At 37.4% G+C, this 20,705-nt stretch overlaps 1 long non-coding RNA gene across 1 annotated transcript in view; it reads right to left on the reverse strand.

The window, feature by feature from the left end:
• Positions 1 to 828: 828 nt before the first annotated feature.
• LOC133085297 (uncharacterized) overlaps positions 829 to 20,705 on the reverse strand; it is a 130,790-nt gene continuing 110,913 nt past the window's right edge. Inside the window, exon 4 of the long non-coding RNA XR_009699548.1 lies at positions 829 to 1,161. This is a non-coding gene — a long non-coding RNA (uncharacterized LOC133085297). The remainder of the gene's footprint in view (positions 1,162 to 20,705) is intronic.

Here is a 20,705-nt window from a genome sequence, read left to right on the forward strand (position 1 = left end):
GCGGGGGCCATTATTCTGCCCTGTAAGTTAATAATTCTTGCAGCTAGGTGATGGGCACACAGGATACTAATTTATCAATTTTATAAGTTTTAACTTTTCCAAAATACAAAGGTAAAACAAATAAATTTAGGATCCTATATCACCCAAGGAATTGTGTCCAGAAGAGAATTCTAAATTCAGTTACAACCTCATCAGTATTCAGCCTCTTAGGAAATTTCCATATTTATTTCCAGTGAGCTATCTGAAAAAAGATAAAATAATGCAACAATTTTAAAACTTAAAAGTATAAAAACATAGGCATACATTTTGCCTCTAGCAAACAGCTCTTCCTCAGATTTCATGCTAAAACAACAACAACAACAAATTTTAAATAATTTTTTAAAATACTCATTAAAGATTCTTAGAACTTTCAGGTTTGGAGAGCTCTTTCATACCATCTGGTCCAAGAAATATCTGACACATGACTTTCATGTCAAATGATCATCCGCACTTTTATTGAACATCTCCAGAGGTAGAGGTGGGTCACAACCTCCAAAGTAGTCTACTGGACAACTATGATTACTAAGATTTTGTCCCACCCATATGACTTTGGAGAAAAAGTATAGTACTACTTCTATATAACATTCTACAAATATTTGAAAGTAGCTCATATATCACCCTGAGGCTAAATACCTTTAGTTCCTCTAGACATTAGTGGCAACCTGAAATTGGTAAAGAATGAAGACTATGTCCCTATGGAACTTTATACTGGAGGAAAATTTGTCAATTTAAATGAAAGTCCTCCAACAACTCATTTATCTGATAAATTGAATCACAATACATTGGGAAAATCTAGAGAATATTTTACTCATAGCTATACTCCAAAAGCCAGTCCCACAGACTTCCTGGGATTTTTAACCTTCCATAGAAAGGATATTTCAACTGCGTGGTTAAGTAACCATTTTTGTCCTCGGTGAGTCCTGCACACCTGTGAGCCATGAGCACAGATGAGGGAACCACGGAGGCCAGAGGAGCTCAAAGTGTGGTACGATTGATCTGAAGGGCTTTCAACCTTCACTGAAGATCTTTCATTAGTAAGGACCAGTTGAATTTCTGCTTCTGTAACTTGAGAGAGAAGTTGATCTCTTTTCACCAATTAGCAGATTTGAAAACCAATTTTACCTGAAAAATAAAATTCAACAGAAAATGCACATTCTACTTTTCACTTTTCTAGTACCTAACTTGACAAGATTTGCTGAGAAGCTTACAATGACAAAAACCAAACAAGAGGCCATGGCCTTGTAAAATTTAAAGCTTTTAAAGCTTATTTAACACAATTTTATTACCTCAGGAAAACCTTAGTTCTAATAAAACCTGTAACAGGACCAGAGCCATGCCATTAGATTTCATTAGACAATATGGATAAATTCTAGACAGAGTTATAGATATGAAATGAGTGGGGAAAAAATTAATAGAGGCTCAACTGATAGGCAGGAGGCTCAGTTCTCACCACCTTACAAGACAGTTAACTGCCTCAACTTTTGTCAATCAGGGCCTCATCCTGTACAGCCAATTGAAAATATAAACCAATAAAAGCCCTGGTTAAGACATTTTGCCCTGAAAGCTATTCAGTGACTTTTCAGAACTGAGATCTTTCCTCTTCAATAGCTTGTTTTACATGTTTATTGACTCTGGGCATAGTGTTGATAGCTCCTGGTGCGACTCTATCGTTTATTCTATTTTCAGAAAGGATCCCCTCTGTTCCCCCAAATCATACACTTATTAGACTGCTGGACTGTTCACCCAAATTATACACAACCCACGTGCCTGACCAATTATTGGCCATAGTTACGCAGGCCTTTAAACTTAGCTATTGTGCTACAAACAGCCACCACACTATCCTGCCATTTACCATTTCATGCGATATCTACCAGAAGCACTTTCAGATTACGTGCACCTTTTATTAACTTTTGCCTCTGTGGACAGGAATTAGTTATGGGTCAAGAAATATGAGCTCAACATATACCACTCTCCTCACCCTATCCCTATATTTACACAGAAATAGATTACTGACCCAAGAGTTAGTGTTACGTGGGATGATCTTTTAACACAGCACTTTATTTTTTCATAGTTTGTGTTACCCTCTTCTTTTGAACTTGTTTCTAAACAATCTTAGAAGCATGTCTGGATATACTCAATTAAAACTACCTTATAACAGAAACTATTTGGCTAATGCAATTTAAGTCTTGCAAACTCAGAATAGCCTGAACAGGCAACTGCCCCTGATAGCTAATCACTGCCAAAAGGAAAGGTTACATGTCAAACATTCTAAAACCAAAGTTAGTGTATTTGTTAGGTGGTGTTTAAAAATAACAAGCCAACCAGTAAGTTAAGTTATTTATTTGGACTGGTATAAATGTCACAAATAAGTCATCTTGGCAAATATTCAGGCAGTAGAATTATTAAAGACAGGCATTACATGAGTACTTTATTAAGATTGTGTTTTGGTGAAGGTGGCATCTGGTTATATCTCCTTTAAAAAAAAAAAAAAAACTCTTTTCAAACGAAAATCATACCCACTATGCTACAAGAAATAGGACATTATGGCCTCTATCACCCATCTGTCCATCTGATTAAATGACTCCAAAATCATTCTTTTGAAATATTCTGGCCTTTCCAGTGGGTACAATTTCAGCTCACTCAGGGGGTAGCTTGGCTTTCTCTCCTAAACTGGTTTTTTAACATCCACACAGAGATGTAAAATAGCTCTAGCGTCTGCCAAGGTTCACCGATGTCTGCTCAGCTAGCCTTATTCCTAACTCCATTATATCCTCTCCCTCATCTTTTCTCTTCTTTCACTCTCATTTTTACTCACTCAATGTACGATTTCTGTGTGCTGCTTAAAATCCTCTACGTATATATATTTAATAAATGAGTAGATGCACAGACAGAGGAATAGATGGACAAATTTGTTCTGCTTAAGAATGAACCTGAGCCCTTTTCTGTAATACAGCTTAGTGTTTATTACACACACGCCAGGAGATCTTTCGAACCCCACCTCTTGACATTTTCCACCACATCCTTCACACACCAACACACTGAAGGGTTGCAACTCCGTAAACATACCAGTTCTTCTTTGGGACAAATTTCTTAACCATCTGGGATCTGATATCCTCATCAGAAAAATGGAATAATACTTACCCTTTAGGGCGGTTGTAAAGATTAAAAGCATTCCTTTATGAAAAGCTTATAACATGGTGCCTGGCACATAGTAAGTGCATCACACATATTAGTTGTTTTTGTGACTGTTGTGATAGCAATGATCGTATTTTCCCCCAAATCCATGGTTTTATACGTATTTTTCTTCTCCCTAAAATACTGCCTTGTCCACCTGGCAAATTCATATTTATTTTTCTCAGTGAGGCCCTCCTAACCCCTATAGGACAAGTTAAGGTCTTCCTTCTCTGTACTTTAAAACATTTTTATAGACATTTATTTTTGTATTTAATACATTATACTCTAATGATGTCTGATGTCTTCTTTTCCCCCACTAGATTGTTAAAGGTGGGGGACGTGTCTCCTTAGGGATATCCCTGATACTTAGCACAGAACAGATCATCAATACATGGGAAGAATGGAAGGAAGGAAAGAGAGGAAGGAAGGAGCAAGCAAACAAATGAATCCCGTCTTCTGACAGCTATCCTGTCCTCCATCATTCCTGGATGATCCCCAACAGTGATGCATGGACCTCATTTACAAATTCTTTCAGTGTGCTGATAGACAGTTCCCAAGTTTATCACTCAGAGCATAAATAACTCCAGTTCTGCAAGATATTAATTCATTTGCAGTGACTAATTTGCCTCCTATTTGATGATAATGCCAACTACTGACTAAGTCAAAATCCCTCAGCTTGTCAACCAAAAAAAAAATCGCTTATTCAGAAAATGGCTCATATAGGAAAGAAGCAGCTGCTTTCAAAATTGACACAAATGAGCCAAAATTTGTTTCTTTAGAAAAAAATCTTATCCCAGTGATTAATTTAGCTCCAATGGTGAGGTTTTGGTGAAGACAAGTGGAAAATGAAGGTTAAGGGAGCACAGAGTAAGTAAGCATATCGATTTTCGTCATTTGCTTTCTCTCTGATAATTTTCCCTGTCTAGATTTTCTAAGTTATAGATGCAGGGTTCTTATTGATCTAGCCTGTTATATCGGAGAAGGAAAATTCAGTCAGAAAAATAAAATTAATTGTAAACTGGAAACATTTTCCCATAAAGAGCAACAGTTTTTCTCCCTTGATGTGACAAAGATCCTCTTTACAAACATCCGTTTTGCACACACTGTTCACTGGCAATAGAACTCATGAAAGTGAGTAAAATTTTCCCATTTTATGAAACAATATTTCAAGCTCTGAAAATGCTACAAACATATACGTTTTATCCGATAGCCTGTTAGATGATCCTAATAGTAATAAAGGTTGCCAATTTTTTTCTATGGTGAAAAGATGTGTGGTAACTAAAATATAGATGAGGTTGCTTTTCTCACACAAACACACACATGTTCTCTTGCCACCAATGGAGGGAATGACCAAATGTAGATCACAAAGTCAGCTCTCTTCTTTCAAGCCAGGTTCTTCTCCAAGCCAATTTGTTTGTGGGACCCAAGCACAGCCCTTTGGAGCAGGCTCAGTCCTTCTCCCAGGAGCTCGTTGTACTTTCTGCTTTCTGCCCTCTGCATCCTCTTCTCAAAACTACCAACCAAGGAGCCTTCTAAGGTGAATCCTACTCTACTCTTACTCTTTCCATCTTTAAATAAACACTTGTATTTTCTATCTGTATTTTGTTTGATCTCTTGTTCCTAACTCTCTTTGGCGCTTTTATAATTATTCTTGTGTCTTTTGACTCTCTCTTATATCTCTCCCCAAATCCTACTGCAGGCATGTGATTTCTACCCCTTCCAGCCCATCCTACACACCAATGCCATAGTATGTTTCCTAAGTCACAATTCAGAAAGAGTTCAAATTTCTTAGCTCTTACCATAAGCCTTTTGCAGTCTGGCCACAGTAGCCTATTTTTCAGCTACATCACCCACCATTTGGACTTTTGATTATCACCCTCCTCACCCAGAACCTGCTCCCTCTGCAGTCTTCTCTGCATCAGTCATTGACATGAACAGCCAGCCAGTTACTCAAGTGAAGAAAATCCAGGAAGTTTCTTTGAGTCCTGCCTTGCACCGCCACATCTAATACATCCCCAGGCTCCCTGACGCTACTTCCAGAGCATATGCCCACTCTGTCCATTTCTGTCCATTTGTGCTACTGCCTATCCAAACACCATCATCAACTGAGCCCTGAACTACTACAGTAGTTCCTATTTGGTCTCTCTTGCCTCTCCACAATCCAGTTCCCACACAACACCAGAAGAGAGCTTTGTGCAAACATAAATCAAATCACATCATGGCCCCTACTTCTGCCCCTATGTCATCTGGCTCATGTGAACCTCTTTGACCCCAGCCTTTACCACTTCATCTTCTCCTACTGTGCACCAGCCAAACTGGCCTTCCTTATAATCTTCTTCTAACCCACATTTTCACCTGAAAGCCTTAGCACTAGCTGTTCCTTCTGCCTGTGATGTTTTTCTCCCTAAACTTTGCATGGCCACTTATCTTTGTCATTCAGCTCTCAGCCGAAATGTCACTATATTCTTTACCCAATATATACATTCTTTACCCAATATATACATTCTTTACCCAATATAAAGTAGTTGCTAGGTCACTGTCATCATACCCTGCATGGAATTTATCTGATATTTCTTTTTGTTTTTTTGTTTGTATGCTTATCTTCACTTGTTCACTGCTGAATTCTATCATATCTAGAACAGTGCTTGGTTCTCAGTATGTGTTGAATGAATGAATGAAACTTTCTTTCCCATCTCTATGCCCTGTCCACAACACTGCACAATATTCCTGATGGAGAATAACAGGACCAACAACCAGAAGTGGATTGAGTTGCTATGGAGACAGTAAGGCTGAGGAAGAGAAAGAGGAAAAACCTGACTAGAGGGGAGCATCTTTTTTAAATGATAGTTATGATATATGATCAACTAGGATCTTCAACATCAGATTCAGGAAGTTTGGATCAAACATGATGTTACAGAGGATCCTTCTTAAATGTGGGGAAACAAAAACTGAATTCCATGAGGTCAGTGATGTTTGTTTTGGTCAATACTATAAACCCAATACCTCAAACGGTACTTAACACACATTGGGTGCTCAATAAATAGATGAAGGCATAAGTAGGTGAACAAACATGATCTAATCTTTAGGATTCTTATTTAGAAATGGTTTATAAGACCCAAAAGAGATAAGAAGACTGTAGAATAAAATTTCTCAAAATCTGGGCAATGGATTATATTTAAGTGATTAAAATCCAGTTTCCTGTGCCTTTCCTAAGACTTGCTGACTGTCATCTAAGACTGGGATCAAGAATCTGAATGTTATGAGTTTCCTGTGTATTTTTTAATATGCACACTAAAGTTTGAGAATGACTGCCCTGGGAGAGGTTAGATGATGAAAGACCTAAAGTAGGATCTATATTTGAGGAAATTAGTGAAAGACAAGCTGCCAGAATTTTGGGAAGTAGGGGAAAGAGTCAAAATAACTGTTTGCAACCTGGCAGACAGAGAGAATTACACTGTCATTGGGAAAATATAGGAGACTTGTGCATCATTTTAAAAACATATAAGGTAATATATTTTCACCTTTTGGAAGATAATATAAAGGCATATATGTAAAGGCGAAATGTGAGACTAAATTAGGAATATTATGGGTTCCCAAAACCATGGGAGGAATTGCACTATAGTAAGTAGCAAAGTTATCGCCACTGCATTCTATAGTGTGAGAGTGCTAAAGACAAGTAAGTCTCATTTCTTACTGTCAAAACCTTTATTAAAGTCATGTAACTCCTGTTTATTTCATAGCGAAAGCATTGCATATGTCTCAGTAAATAGTTCTTTGTGCAATAGATCCTTGAAATTGGCTTCCTCCCAGCCATAACACTGGAGAACTGCTAGAACACAAGAAAGGATCTAATTAGAGGAAAGATCTGAGTGCAAATGTCTCTGGTAAATAGTAACATTTTAGAAAGTTGTTCTGTTTTCCATAGTTCAGATTTTATTCATAATTCGTAGGCTTCAGAATCTAGAATCCATACTTAGTATCAGATTTTTTTGAGGTAAAGATGGGCTGAGGCCAGTGAGTGTCTCATGAGATAAATCTTAAAACTTGGAACTACTTTTGTCACGTTAGCCTCTGTACTTTTTTTTTTTAAATAAATTTATTTATTTATTTTTGGCTGCATTGGGTCTTCGTTGCTGCGTGCAGGCTTTCTCTAGTTGCAGCAAGTGGGGGCTACTCTTCGTTGCGGTGCGCGGGCTTCTCATTGCAGTGGCTTCTCTTGTTGCGGAGCACGGGCTCTAGGCGTGCGGGCTTCAGTAGTTGTGGCACACGGGCTCAGTAGCTGTGGCTTGCAGGCTCTAGAGCGCAGGCTCAGTAGTTGTGGTGCGTGGGCTTAGTTGCTCTGCCGCATGTGGGATCTTCCCAGACCAGGGCTCGAACCCGTGTCCCCTGCATTGGCAGGTAGCTTCTTAACCACTGCGCCACCAGGGAAGTCCCAGCCTCTGTACTTTTGTGTTAAGAGTAACCTGACGTTTAAAATACCCAGTGAGTTGAATACCCAAAAGTAAGTTAGTCCTTCCCACCATGATGGACAGATGTTTAATATATACTTGCAGAATGATCATCATAAAACCACAACTTCCTCTTGTCAGGTTCTAGTCAATCACCATCATATGAAAGAAGTAAAAGAAGGAAGGTCAACTGATAGAAGCAGTATTTTTTTTTTTTTAATCAGTGGACACTCTCTTTTTTTTTTTTAAAACTTTGGGTTTATTTATTTATGGCTGTGTTGGGTCTTCGTTTCTGTGCGAGGGCTTTCTCTAGTTGTGGCAAGCGGGGGCCACTCCTCATCGCAGTGCGCGGGCCTCTCATTATCGCGGCCTCTCTTGTTGCGGAGCACAGGCTCCAGACGCGCAGGCTCAGCAATTGTGGCTCACGGGCCCAGTTGCTCCGCAGCATGTGGGATCCTCCCAGACCAGGGCTCGAACCCGTGTCCCCTGCATCGGCAGGCAGACTCTCAACCACTGCGCCACCAGGGAAGCCCCAGAAGCAGTATTATACTGCTTCTATACTCAGGAGACTGCTTGCTTCACTGCAACCATTGTAGAGACTCTGATTTTTTGAGTCTGTTGCAAAAGTAGAGGCAATATATTAAGAGATTCTACGTGAATTGTTCTGCAGATAAGACCTTTCTGTTTTTTTTTCTCTAACTTGAATAAGAAGTAATGTTAACCCCAAGTTTTTAAACAACAGCAGAGGAAAAAAATGAAACTACTGCTTGAAAATTTATGCCACAAAATTTGGGTCACACATTAGTGAGGTGTGGGATACTATAACTAATCACTTCATTGTTCCTGTTAAGGGAGCTATGAGTGTGTCTTGGCGGAAAAAAATGCCAAAAGCTAAGTAAGGCAGCATACCCGAGAGTAACAATTCCCGCCACCCGCCTAGAAATGTCTGGTGAAGAGAACATATTTAAACATAAAAGAGGACCAGAATTTCCTTCATGGGGAGTTCTATGCGTCATAGATGACCATTCCTAGGGCAACTTTCATACAGGAATTCTAGATCAAGAAACTAACCTGATGAGGGAAATAGTTTAAACTCTTTAAAGTGTGCTGAAAATTACTACTGATCAATACCAATTCAAATATTGAAAGAAGGATCTTGGGGTTATTTATGCATTCTGTCAATAAATATTTGTGTACAACTTTATCTCTGCATGATATCATTATGCTTCAATATCAACTATCAGAGTCTTACTCAGCTTGATCCTGCAATAAGAAGAAAGGAAAATGATTCCTTGAAGATCCTTAGATCTAAACTACTAATTGTCTCAGACCTAAACAACTAATTAGCATACACACCGTGGCCTCTTTTGCTTGGTCCCCTCAGTACCCAAACTACCTAGAGGATGTCCAATGCAGAAGCAGAGGAGGAGGAAAGAAGTGATCCTTATCCAGAGGCTTAGAGCATTGGACATAAAGTCAAGACAAATGTTTCAAAAGACAAAGAGCTTTTCTGTGTCCTTGGCTTGTTGTGAAATGGCTCACGTTAAAAATATGAAGGGACTTCCCTGGTGGCATAGCAGTTAAGAATCTGCCTGCCAATGCAGGGGACACGAGTTCGAGCCCTGGTCTGGGAAGATCCCACATGCCGTGAAGCAACTAAGCCTGTGCGCCACAACTACTGAGCCTGTGCTCTAGAGCCCATGAGCCACAACTACTGAGCCCGTGTGCCACAACTACTGAAGCCTGTGTGCCCTAGAGCCCGTGCTCCACAACAAGAGAAGCTACCACAGTGAGAAGCCCGTGCACCGCAACGAAGAATAGCCCCTGCTCACAGCAACTAGAGAAAGCCCGCGCACAGCAACTAGAGAAAGCCCGCGCACAGCAACGAAGATCCAATGCAGCCAAAAATAAATAAATAAAGAAAATAAGTTTATTAAAAAAAAAACAATATGAAGATCCTCTCCCTTCATCTTAATACTGTAATACTTCTATTATTTTTATCACTTTCTCCCACATGGATAAAGATACACTAGAAGGAAGAAGTGTTTTTTTCTGAAGAGAGAGATGTTTTCTATGTGTCAAGGACAACTGAGCTCAGAAGGCATAAATTAGATTTATTTAGAGGCTGAATTTATATAAGACTAAATTGTGATATTTTATTTCCCTCAAGTTTGGCCTTAAAACCATGCCACTTTGTTCTGAAGGTATATTTTTATTTTTGTAGATATTAGATTTATAGGCCTTTTGTGAATGACAGATAACATTGTTACATTTAGGTATATTTTAATCATTTAGCAATGTGCTAAGAACCAACTGCATTTCATGAATGAATATTTTTTAAAAACTACGAAACGCAACTCTTTAAATCTACTGTTGATACTTACATTTTTTCATCAGAGTGATTGTGCTATAATTACCTAGAAATAAATAGCCCCTAACTAATTTTGCCCATGTCTAGTCCTCCTTTCAACAATAGCTAATCAAATATGTTTAGAAAGCAAAAATTAAAAGAGAATTTCATTCATTATGCTCAACAACTATAAAATGCTTTTTAAATTTTTTTGTCAGAAGATTATAATGTTTTTTTGTAGGGCATTAAAAAGGCATAGAACCAGAGACATAAATATAAGAGAAATAAGTCACTTTCAGTAATTTAGTCTGAAAACAATTAACTCTGGGTCATTTCTCAAAGTCAGTCTTCTAGGTCAGGAAAATGGAAAGTAATTTAGAGAAGCATAATACCTTTTACTAAATATTTCAAATCCAGGACGTCCATCTATACTGTAAGTAGATAGAGAAAGAATTATTTAACAGCAGTTCAGACACTTCCCAGCTATGAACAACCAACTTGCAAACATCAACTCATGAGTAAAGGGATGTACACTTTCCTCTCCTCACTGCAACAAAGCTAAATTGGTGCTGGTTAAGGGAACTTCCTAGTTTGCATCTCTTCTCTATCCCTTCCATTCTTTATCACCAAGAAGATTGTGCACAAACCACACACAGCAAGTTAGCAGGCTTCTCCGAGATGGAGAGGGACTCAGAACCCTTCCATTTATTGAGACTCCCGGTATGTTAAAATTTTTAAATGTGTTAAAATGAGGTTACAAAATTTGTAGCCAAATTTGTATTTTAAATGTTCCATCCTGAAAATGACTCTCAATGACAGTGTGGATAACCTCATTAGGAGAAAATATCAAGTGTCTGAATTTGAGGCCCTCAGGAGGATGAGAACAGACCAAACGGCTCTCCAAACTCTCTCTATTATTAGCCCTGCTATTTACTACCAGGTTTCATTCTCTTGCAGTTTTCTATCAGGTTTCCCTGCCACCAGTATTTCATACCTCCAATCTATCCTCCATAATGCTGCCAGAGTGATCTTTCTAAAATGTCCATTTGAGGACTTCCCTGGTGCCACAGTGGTTAACAATCCACCTGCCAATTCAGGGGACATGGGCTCGAGCCCTGGTCCGGGAAGATCCCACATGCTGTGGAGCAACTAAGCCCGCGAGCCACAACTACTGAGCCCACGTGCTGCAACTACTGAAGCCCACGCGCCTAGAGCCCATGCTCCGCAACAAGAGAAGCCACCACAATGAGAAGCCCATGCACCACAACGAAGAATAGCCCCCACTCGCCACAACTAGAGAAAGCCCACGTGCAGCAACGAAGACCCAGCACAGCCAAAAAAATAATAATAATAATAAATAAATTTAAAAAAATTTTTTAAATTAAAAAAATAAATAAAATGCCCATTTGATGATGTTATTCCCGTTTAAATCCCTCCTCAGATTTCCAGTCATCTGTAGGATAAGGCAGGCTGCTTCACATGGGGACCACAGTCCCACCTGGCTTACCCCTCCATTTCTGTCTCCTGGCACATTCCTTCTCTCCTCTCAGCCTCTGTACTCAGCGCACTTTCATTTGCTCACAGTGTTCCCACCTTCTTTTTTTTTTTTGGCTCCACATAGCCTAGTTACTTTTTCACAGTGTTTATCACAACTGTTGCACTTAGTTGCTTATGAGTTTGACTCACCTTACTACGCCTGAAGTTTCTTGAGGGCAGGGACTGTGTTTCATGCATTTTTTTTTATCCTCAGTACCTGAGCACAGAGGGTACTACATTAATTCATATTACCATATTTTCATCTCTGTTGTTGCTGTTCCGTTTACTTGATTTTTCTTCACATGTTTGTTTCTTTTCCTCTTTTCACCATTCTATTTTTGAATTTTAAAAGGCACTTTCATCTTAGCTGGTAAGAGTTAAAATAGTGTTATTCAAAGACTTTTATCATGGATAAGCAGAATTATGTTTTGAAGGGGAATTCTACATAATTTTAAAAAAGCCATCAGCTTCTAAATTCCTCGAGAATACAAGCCTCTCCATGACAGTTTCCATACATCTCTTCTTCTCATACTTAAATCTGCTTCTCTTCAAGCACTGAGGGACAAGAAAATTTTAAGGTTTTATTCAATTTTATTATTTCTATCTTGGTTTTATTGCTGCAGTATTTTTTTTTTCTGCTACTTGTTCATTTCATATGTATAATGTTACTGCTACATTATAGATTAAGTGACTTTCATGGCAGGAGCTGGCCTGCCAACCCCTGTACCATCCATAATAGCTTTTTCTGTGGAGAAATATATTTTAAGTTGCAAACAATATGCCTCAAAATTCTTTTGGAATTCAGCATATTTGTAGGTTGTGGATTCTCCACTAAGATTCTCCAGTGAGACCAGAAAACTTGATACGTGTTAATTTGTTATTCATTCAGCAAGTATTTATTGATTAACAACATTTGTTAGGATGAACTTCAGGCTCTGAGGATAGGGAGTGAGATGAATTAGGTCTCTGCTTTCAAGGGGTTTGCAATCCACACATATATTTTCCTAAAAGTCAGCCTGCCTCTCCAGTATTTATTGCCCCTCATGCAAACACATAAATTCTATTTATGATCATAATGACATAGAAAATAACTATTATGAAAATTATAACAACTTTCATCCTTCTGAGAAACACTTCATAGATATAAGAAATATTTTGTCATGTTTGTTTCCTTAAATAACTCATTTGAGATCATAATCATCCAAGAATAGGTTTTTTGATTTGTTTTGTTTTGTTTTATTTTTGTATGTTTGTTTTCTGGCTGTGCTGTGCAGCATGTGGGATCTTAGTTCCCCTGACCAGGGATTGAGCCGTGTCCTCTTCAGTGGAAGCATGGAGTCTTAACCACTGGACCTCCAGGGAAGTCCCAAATGTTTTCCTTTTTAATGAGCTTCCCTTCATCTCAAAGAGACTTGTGGTATTTTGTTATTTCATAATATCTACATTGATCCTTGAGTGGAAGGATTCCTCAAACTGTATACTTATTTTTGTAGCCCTCTTTTTCTTTGGTCTAGATGGATGGATCCATCCACTATTTAAGGCTCTCATGTATTGTCTTCTACCAAGAGAAAAAAGATAATGGGTCTGGAGATGTAAGGTCTTTAACAATGTACAATCCTAAGCATTTAGTATGTGAATTAGTGGTCTTACATGGTTATCCTTTAATCAGATCAGAATTATTCTTGGCAACTAATGGATGTATCTGTAAAACGAAATTTGTTCATTAATGATAGAAAGGTTACTAAGGATCTTTTAACACGAGATAAATAAAGCAGCAGATCAACAGAAGATAGGTACATTTCATAATAATCACTCTGAAAGAGCTATTTCAAGTAATAATTACCTACTCAGGAATGATGGGGAATTTCTAATGGCTGTAACTATAAGAATCACTTACCATGTGGCAAGAAAAACCTGATATTTCTCCAAGCTTAAAATGGAAACATTTTTTAATGGGAAAATAATGTCTTAATTCACTCTCTTAAAATTTTTTAAGTAAATTAATAAAATGCAATGTTTTCATCTCTACAGTTGTACTCATTATTTTCCTAAGGATAATATATTTTTTAAATTTATCCTCCCAAGAATTAAAAGCTGGCAAGACAGTATATTCCTTTTCTGTTTCATTGGAAGGCTTTCTTCTATTAGACATAGCTTACCTTTCCTGATAAAGTATTTAACCTTTTCAGCTCTTGGTGGTCTTCTTCCCTAAATCTCCAGTTTAAATCAGTTTATATTTTGTGGCTTGTCTAATTGTGGAGACCTCCTTCTCTGAAAAGGTCATACTACCCAGAAAAAAAACAAAGAATACAGTTTTTTTGGTGCCAGTCTGAGAGGAACAAAGAGGTCAGCTCCTACTATTTAGAGTTGAGTAAAGATTAGGAAATTGGCACCATCTTTCTGGCCAGTCTATTCATTTGTTACCTATTCATCCAACTAGTATTTACCGAATATCTATTCTAGACAGGCACTACTAGCGCAGGGAACTGAAGGGAAGCCAGGGAATGTCAACACACAACAAAAATTACTGTACAATACAGGACAAAACACCAGAAGTTTATGTGTGGCACCCCAGCTTAGGGAAAGAGCACTAAACCTTCACAACACTGTTATAATTATAATTAAATAGTTTTTGTCCACTTAGTAGATTCTACTCTTCCTAAGATTTCATGGCTTATCTTACCAGGGAACTTCTTAATTATAAGAACCTGTCAAAAGATAGAACTGATTTCAGAAACTCCTTGGAAAGCTTCTAAAAATAACCCCTCATATGATTTTTAGAGCATCTATAGACCAACTTTCTACTGTTACCCTATCATTATTTTTATTGAAAAAATGCATAGATCCTCAGCAATCATAGACTGAATGTTAATGATTTTTACTGTTCTCAGATAACCTCTGTTATAAGAAATCCACTGCATTTCAAGCATGTACATATGCTTAAGGCATCTACTGAATGAATCTAGCAACACCCCCTAGAATCTTATACAACTAACTCAACCAGACTTGTTTGAAACCAGGTTTCTCAGTATGGGTGCCATGGAACCTGAAAGATATTAATCATAAGAAGAGTTAATCTACCTCATGGGTCGATCAGAAACCTGACCTCAGAGTCTTGCCCTTTGTGTTGTACTTCCTCCTTTTGTACTACCTCTAGCCCTTGAATTTCTGGTCAGGAAGACCTTCTAACCTGCACTTAGTGATGTGGCTCCTCCTTGCCTGTCCTGCAATAGACTGAGCTTTGGTATTTTTCAGCTCTGATTATCTTTATATGTTGATTTTGACATGTCAAAGACCTATAATGTGTATTTTTCTAATTTAAAAATTATATAATGTTTACTACACAGGACACATTGTTCTTAGGACTTTGCAAATATGAACCCATTTTAGTAATGATTTGTAGTTTTTTTGAAGCAAGGACTGGAATCACAGATACTTTTTTTTTTTTAATTATTTATTTTATTTATTTATTTTTGGCTGTGTTGGGTCTTCGTTGCTGGGCGCGGGCTTTCTCTAGTTGCGGCGAGCGGGGGCTACTCTCCGTTGCGGTGCACAGGCTTCTCATTGCAGTGGCTTCTCTTGTTGCAGAGCACAGGCTCTAGGCACGCGGGCTTCAATAGTTGTGGCACGCGGGCTCAGTAGTTGTGGCTCGCGGGCTCTAGAGCACAGGCTCAGTAGTTGTGGCGCACAGGCTTAGTTGCTCCGCGGCATGTGGGATCTTCCCGGACCAGGGCTTGAACCCGTGTCCCCTGCATTGGCAGGCGGATTCTTAACCACTGCGCCACCAAGGAAGCCCCACAGATACTTTTAAGATGCATCACTTAACCAGTGAATGGACCCACCTGATTGTCCAGTATTCATCTCACCATCTAGCACCTCATTACTGTTCAGCTTTGTTTTTTACTTGTTTTCAACAGTAACTGTCATGAAGATTTATGAAGAAAATGACTCAAAAAAGAAGACCAACTGCTAAGGCTGCTGACAGAAATAAAAAGGAAGCAAAGTAATTTGGGGAAATAATGTTTCTGGATCAGATGTGTAACATGAAAGAATTCACAAAACCTTCTACAAAGAACAAAAGAAAACTATTTTAGGGAGAAACCATTTCATCTCCCAACCAATGCAATAGTTGCACACCATAGGGAAGAAAGGTCAATGAAAGTTGAATTTGTTTCCTCGGTGTTAGGAGGCTATGTACCAGAAAGAACTATCAATGCAAAAGTAACTAGGGAGAAAGCCAGAAGTCAGAATAAAGTCAGAACAAACATTCCCATAATATATAAAATTGGGGATTCACAAAGGTCCCCAAATATCTTTGTAAATGTCAGGGGTCTACCGCACTGTGTAAGATGCTTGAATATGACATAATTTTTGTTATTCAGTGTGAATTTTTTAATTTTTATTTTATATTGGAGTATAGTTGATTAACAATGTTGTGTTAGTTTCAGGTGTACAGCAAAGTGATTCAGTTATACATATACATGTATTCTTTTTCAAATTCTTTTCCCATTTAGCTTATTACAGAATATTGAGCAGAGTTCCCTGTGCTATATAGTAGGTCCTTGTTAGTTATCTATTTTAAATATAGCAGTGTGTATATGTCAACCCCAAACTCCCAATTTATCCCTCCCCCCCACCTTTCCCCTTTGGCAACCATAAGTTTGTTTTCCAAGTCTGTGAGTCCGTTTCTGTTTTGTAAATAAGTTCATTTGTATCATTATTTTTATATTCTGCATATTAGTGATATCGTATGATATTTGTCTTTCTCTGTCTTACTTCACTTAGTATGATAATCTCTAGGTCCATCCATGTTGCTGCAAATGGCATTATTTCATTCTTGTTAATGGCTGAGTAATATTCCATTGAAGATATACCACATCTTCTTTATCCATTCATCTGCTGATGGACATTTAGGTTGCTTCCATGTCTTGGCTATTGGAAACAGTGCTGCAATGAACATTGGGGTGCATGTATCCTTCGAACTATGGTTTTCTCCAGATATATGCCCAGGAGTGGGATTGCTGGATCATGTGGTAGCTCTATTTTTAGTTTTTTAAGGAACCTGCATACTGTTTTCCATAGTGGCTGTACCAATTTACATTCCCACCAACAGTGTAGGAGGGTTCCCTTTTCTCCACATCCTCTCCAGCATTTACTGTTTGTAGACATTTTCATGATGGCCATTCTGACTGGTGTGAGGTGATATCTCATTGTAGTTTTGATTTGCATTTCCCTAATAATTAGCAATGCTGAGCATCTTTTCATGTGCCTCTTGGAAGATCTAAATAGACATTTCATACAGAAGATCTGTATGTCTTCTTTGCAGAAATGTCTATTTAGATCTTCTGCCCATTTTTTGGTTGGGTGCTTGTTTCTTTTATGTTGAGCTGCATGAGCTGTTTAAATTTTGGAGATTAACCCCTGTTGCTCGCATCATTTGCAAACATTTTCTCCCATTCTGTGGGTTGTCTTTTCATTTTGTTTATGGTTTCCTTTGCTATGCAAAAGCTTTTAAGTTTAATTAGGTCCCATTTGTTTATTTGTGTTTTTATTTTGATTACTCTAGGAGATAGATCAAAAAAAGATATTGTTGAGATTTATGTCAGAGTGTTCTGCCTATGATTTCCTCTAAGAGTTTATAGTATCCAGTCTTACATTTAGGTCTTTAACCCATTTTGAGTTTATTTTTGTGTATGGTGTTAGAGAATGTTCTAGTTTCATTCTTTTTCATGTAGCTGTCCAGTTTTCCCAGCACCACTTATTGAAGAGACTGTCTTTCCTCCATTGTATATTCTTGCCTCCATTGTCATAAATTAATTGACCATAGGTGCATGGGTTTATTTGTGGACTTTCTATCCTGTTCCATTGATCTATAAATCTGTCTCTGTGCCAGTACCATACTGTTTTGATGACTGTAGCTTTATAGTATAGTCTGAAGTCAGGGAGCCCAATTCCTCCAGCTCCATTTTTCTTTCTCGGGATTGCTTTAGCTATTTGGGGTCTTTTGTGTTTCCATACCAATTTGAAATTTTTTTGTTCTAGTTCTGTGAAAAACGCCATTGGTAATTTGACAGGGATTGCATTGAATCTGTAGATTGCCTTGGGTTGTATAGTCACTTTGACAGTATTGATTCTTCCAATCCAAGAACATGGTACATCTTTCCATCTGTTTGTGTCATCTTCGATTTCTTTCATCAGCATCTTATAGTTTTCAGAGTACAGGTCTTTTGCCTCCTTAGGTAGGTTTATTCCTAAGTATTTTATTCTTTTTGATGTGATGGCAAATGGGATTGTTTCTTTAATTTCTCTTTCTGATCTTTTGTTGTTAGTGAATATTTTTTCTTATTTTTTATTTTGGTAAAATAAAGTTTACCATTTTACCATTTTTAAATGTACAGTTCAGTGGCATTAAGTGCATTCCTATTGCTGGGCAATCATCACCACTATCCATCTTCAAAACTTTTTCATCAACCCAAACTGAAATTCTGATTTCATTAAACAATAATTCCCCATTCCTCCCTCCCTCCAGCTCCCTGGTAACCACGACTCTACCTCTGTCTCTCTGAATTTAACCATTCTAGGTACCTCTTATAAGTGAAATTATACAATTTCTCTCCTTTTGTGTGTGGCTTATTTCACTTAGCATAATATCTTCAAGTTTCATCCATACTGTAGCATGTATCAGAATTTCTTTCCTTTTAAAGGATAAATAATATTTCATTGTATGTATATACCACATTCTGTTTATTCATCCATCCGCTGATGAATATTTGAGTTGTTTTCACCTTTGGTTATTATGCATAATGCTGCAATGAACATTGGTGTACAAATAGCTGTTTGAGTCTCTGCTTTCCATTCTTTAGTGTGTATACCCAGAAGTGGAATTGCTGGATCAATGGTAATTGCATAATTTTTTGAGGAACCTCCATACTTCAACAGAAATATTTTAATAGAACTAATGAAGTTAGTATAATGGTAGCAAAGCTTAAATTTAAAGAATAATTATCCCCACTACTAATTTTTGTAAACTAATTAAAACAAAAATCACATCCGCCCTTTAATAGCCCTTATTTGCTGGTGCAAACATCTTGCACACATTCCATTGTTTCTAGACCAGATGTCTATAGCCGTATGTATTCTTCTCTCTCTCTCTGGAAGCTGTCCATTGATTTTCCTTGGTGATTCATGGCCTCTGATTCTAATTATTAACTCTATTTTGATGGCAGAAACCCAAAAGCTGGAGAATTATCTACTGTGAAACTTGCTCATCAGAATTTAGGTTCCCATTTTCTTTTGCATGTAATTTTTACTTATTTCCTCATACAAGTCAGAAATAAATGACAGTTATGATCATGGTCTGTTAACTTTTGATAGTTTATTTTGCAATGTTTTCTGTCCACATTTTTAAGGAAATAAATTACTTAAATGGTTGGGGATCTTTTCTCCTTCTTTGATTATAGCATTGTCAATTGTATTTGGGTTGGCCAAAAAGTTTGTTCGGGTTTTCCCATAAGATGTTACGGAAAAACCCGAACAAATTTTTTGGCCAACCCAATATTTTCAGTTGGTTTCCTGAGTGTTTTAATGTAACAATACACATATCACCCATCATAAAGCCTTTTCAGAATCCTTTCAGATCAAAAGCCTAGCTCAAGTATTCAATATCCACTAAAGTTAATACATTTGCGAAAAATAGTTTTTGACCTCAAAGTTTGTATAGGAATCAAATGTCAGACAAGCTGTTTTGTGTCTCTCATTAACAGCAATACTATGGTTTATTTTAATACAATAATGTCAGTGATGAAGTATGCAGGAAAAGCAAGGAATTAAAATAAATTTTAGTGAAACTTTTCCCCTAACCTATTTTAGTTATGCATTACACTGCAGCCCAGTAATGAACCAGATTTCTGGAATAATATTTACTTCACCCTGAAAATATGTGTAGCATTACATGTTCTGATAGTATAATCAAATTAGATGTAATATTCTTATTCTGGGTCTGTGATAGTATATTGCTCCAAATTTGAAATCTGCTTAATTTTCTTTGCTTTAGAGCCTTAAATCAACTCTGATATATAAGTGTGTAGCTCCATTTATTCTGAACAAAATATAATTTCCTTTTTAGGGAGGGAGTGTCTTTAAAAGGCTCATTAATAAAATCCTAATGAGGTATCTCGGACTTAGGAGAATACTCATGTCATTTTTATGAGTTAAGTACAAAAAGTTATAAAATATACAGACAAGATTTCCTATCAAATACTCAATAGCAAAATGTTCCTGACAAAGTCAGAACATTCTAAAATAGTTGAAAACTTTTCTAATGCCTTTGAAAACACCAAAGCAATTATGCTGATACTTTATGAACCAAAAGTCTTATTTTCTCATTGTGACTTGAGTTCGGCTGACACACCTTTAGAAAGAGAAAGTGGCACTCCTCATTGGATTTGTAGTTCAGGTGGCCTTACGACTTTAAGGATATAAATGCTCTATTTCTAGAACCATGTAAATACAGAAATAAAATACATGCCAATTTACAAAATGAAAGGACTAGCTGAAGAAATGTAAATATAAGAACATTAATAGGGATCCAAGGCTGAAACTAAGAAATATATATACATATCATATCATATATATATCATATATATATGATATATATATGTCAGACTATGGATAAATAATCATTGTAATAAGAACAGAACTTGAACCCAACAACAATAAAATTTTACCTAAGGCTATTTGTTGGCATAAAGTTGAGGATCACTGATAACAGGAAGCATAAGAAAGGCAGAGAAATTTTGGAGGCTGTTAAAATCGTCAAAGGTCAAAATGCTTTTTTTAAATTTAGCAACAAATCCATTCTCCAACTAGGCTCACACATGGCCTTATGCCTGTTGCAGTTTCAGACTGGCAGCTTACAGTTTATTACTGGCATCTGAAATACTGATAGAAGTAATCACAGAATCATTGATCTGCAAAGAACCTCAAGAAATTCTGTTCTGCCCCCCAAACAGGAAGACACCTAAACCATTTAAGACAAAATAGCAACTCTGTAGTTTTAGAGGTCTTCAGGAGAGTTGCTGCTGCAGTTCTTTCTGTTCAAAGGTGATTTAACACATTTACCTGTTTTGCTTTGTGTCCCCTGAGTTCACAACATAAAC

The sequence above is a fragment of the Eubalaena glacialis genome, chromosome 2, assembly GCF_028564815.1.
Source record: "Eubalaena glacialis isolate mEubGla1 chromosome 2, mEubGla1.1.hap2.+ XY, whole genome shotgun sequence".
Classification (NCBI taxonomy): Eukaryota; Metazoa; Chordata; class Mammalia; order Artiodactyla; family Balaenidae; genus Eubalaena; species Eubalaena glacialis.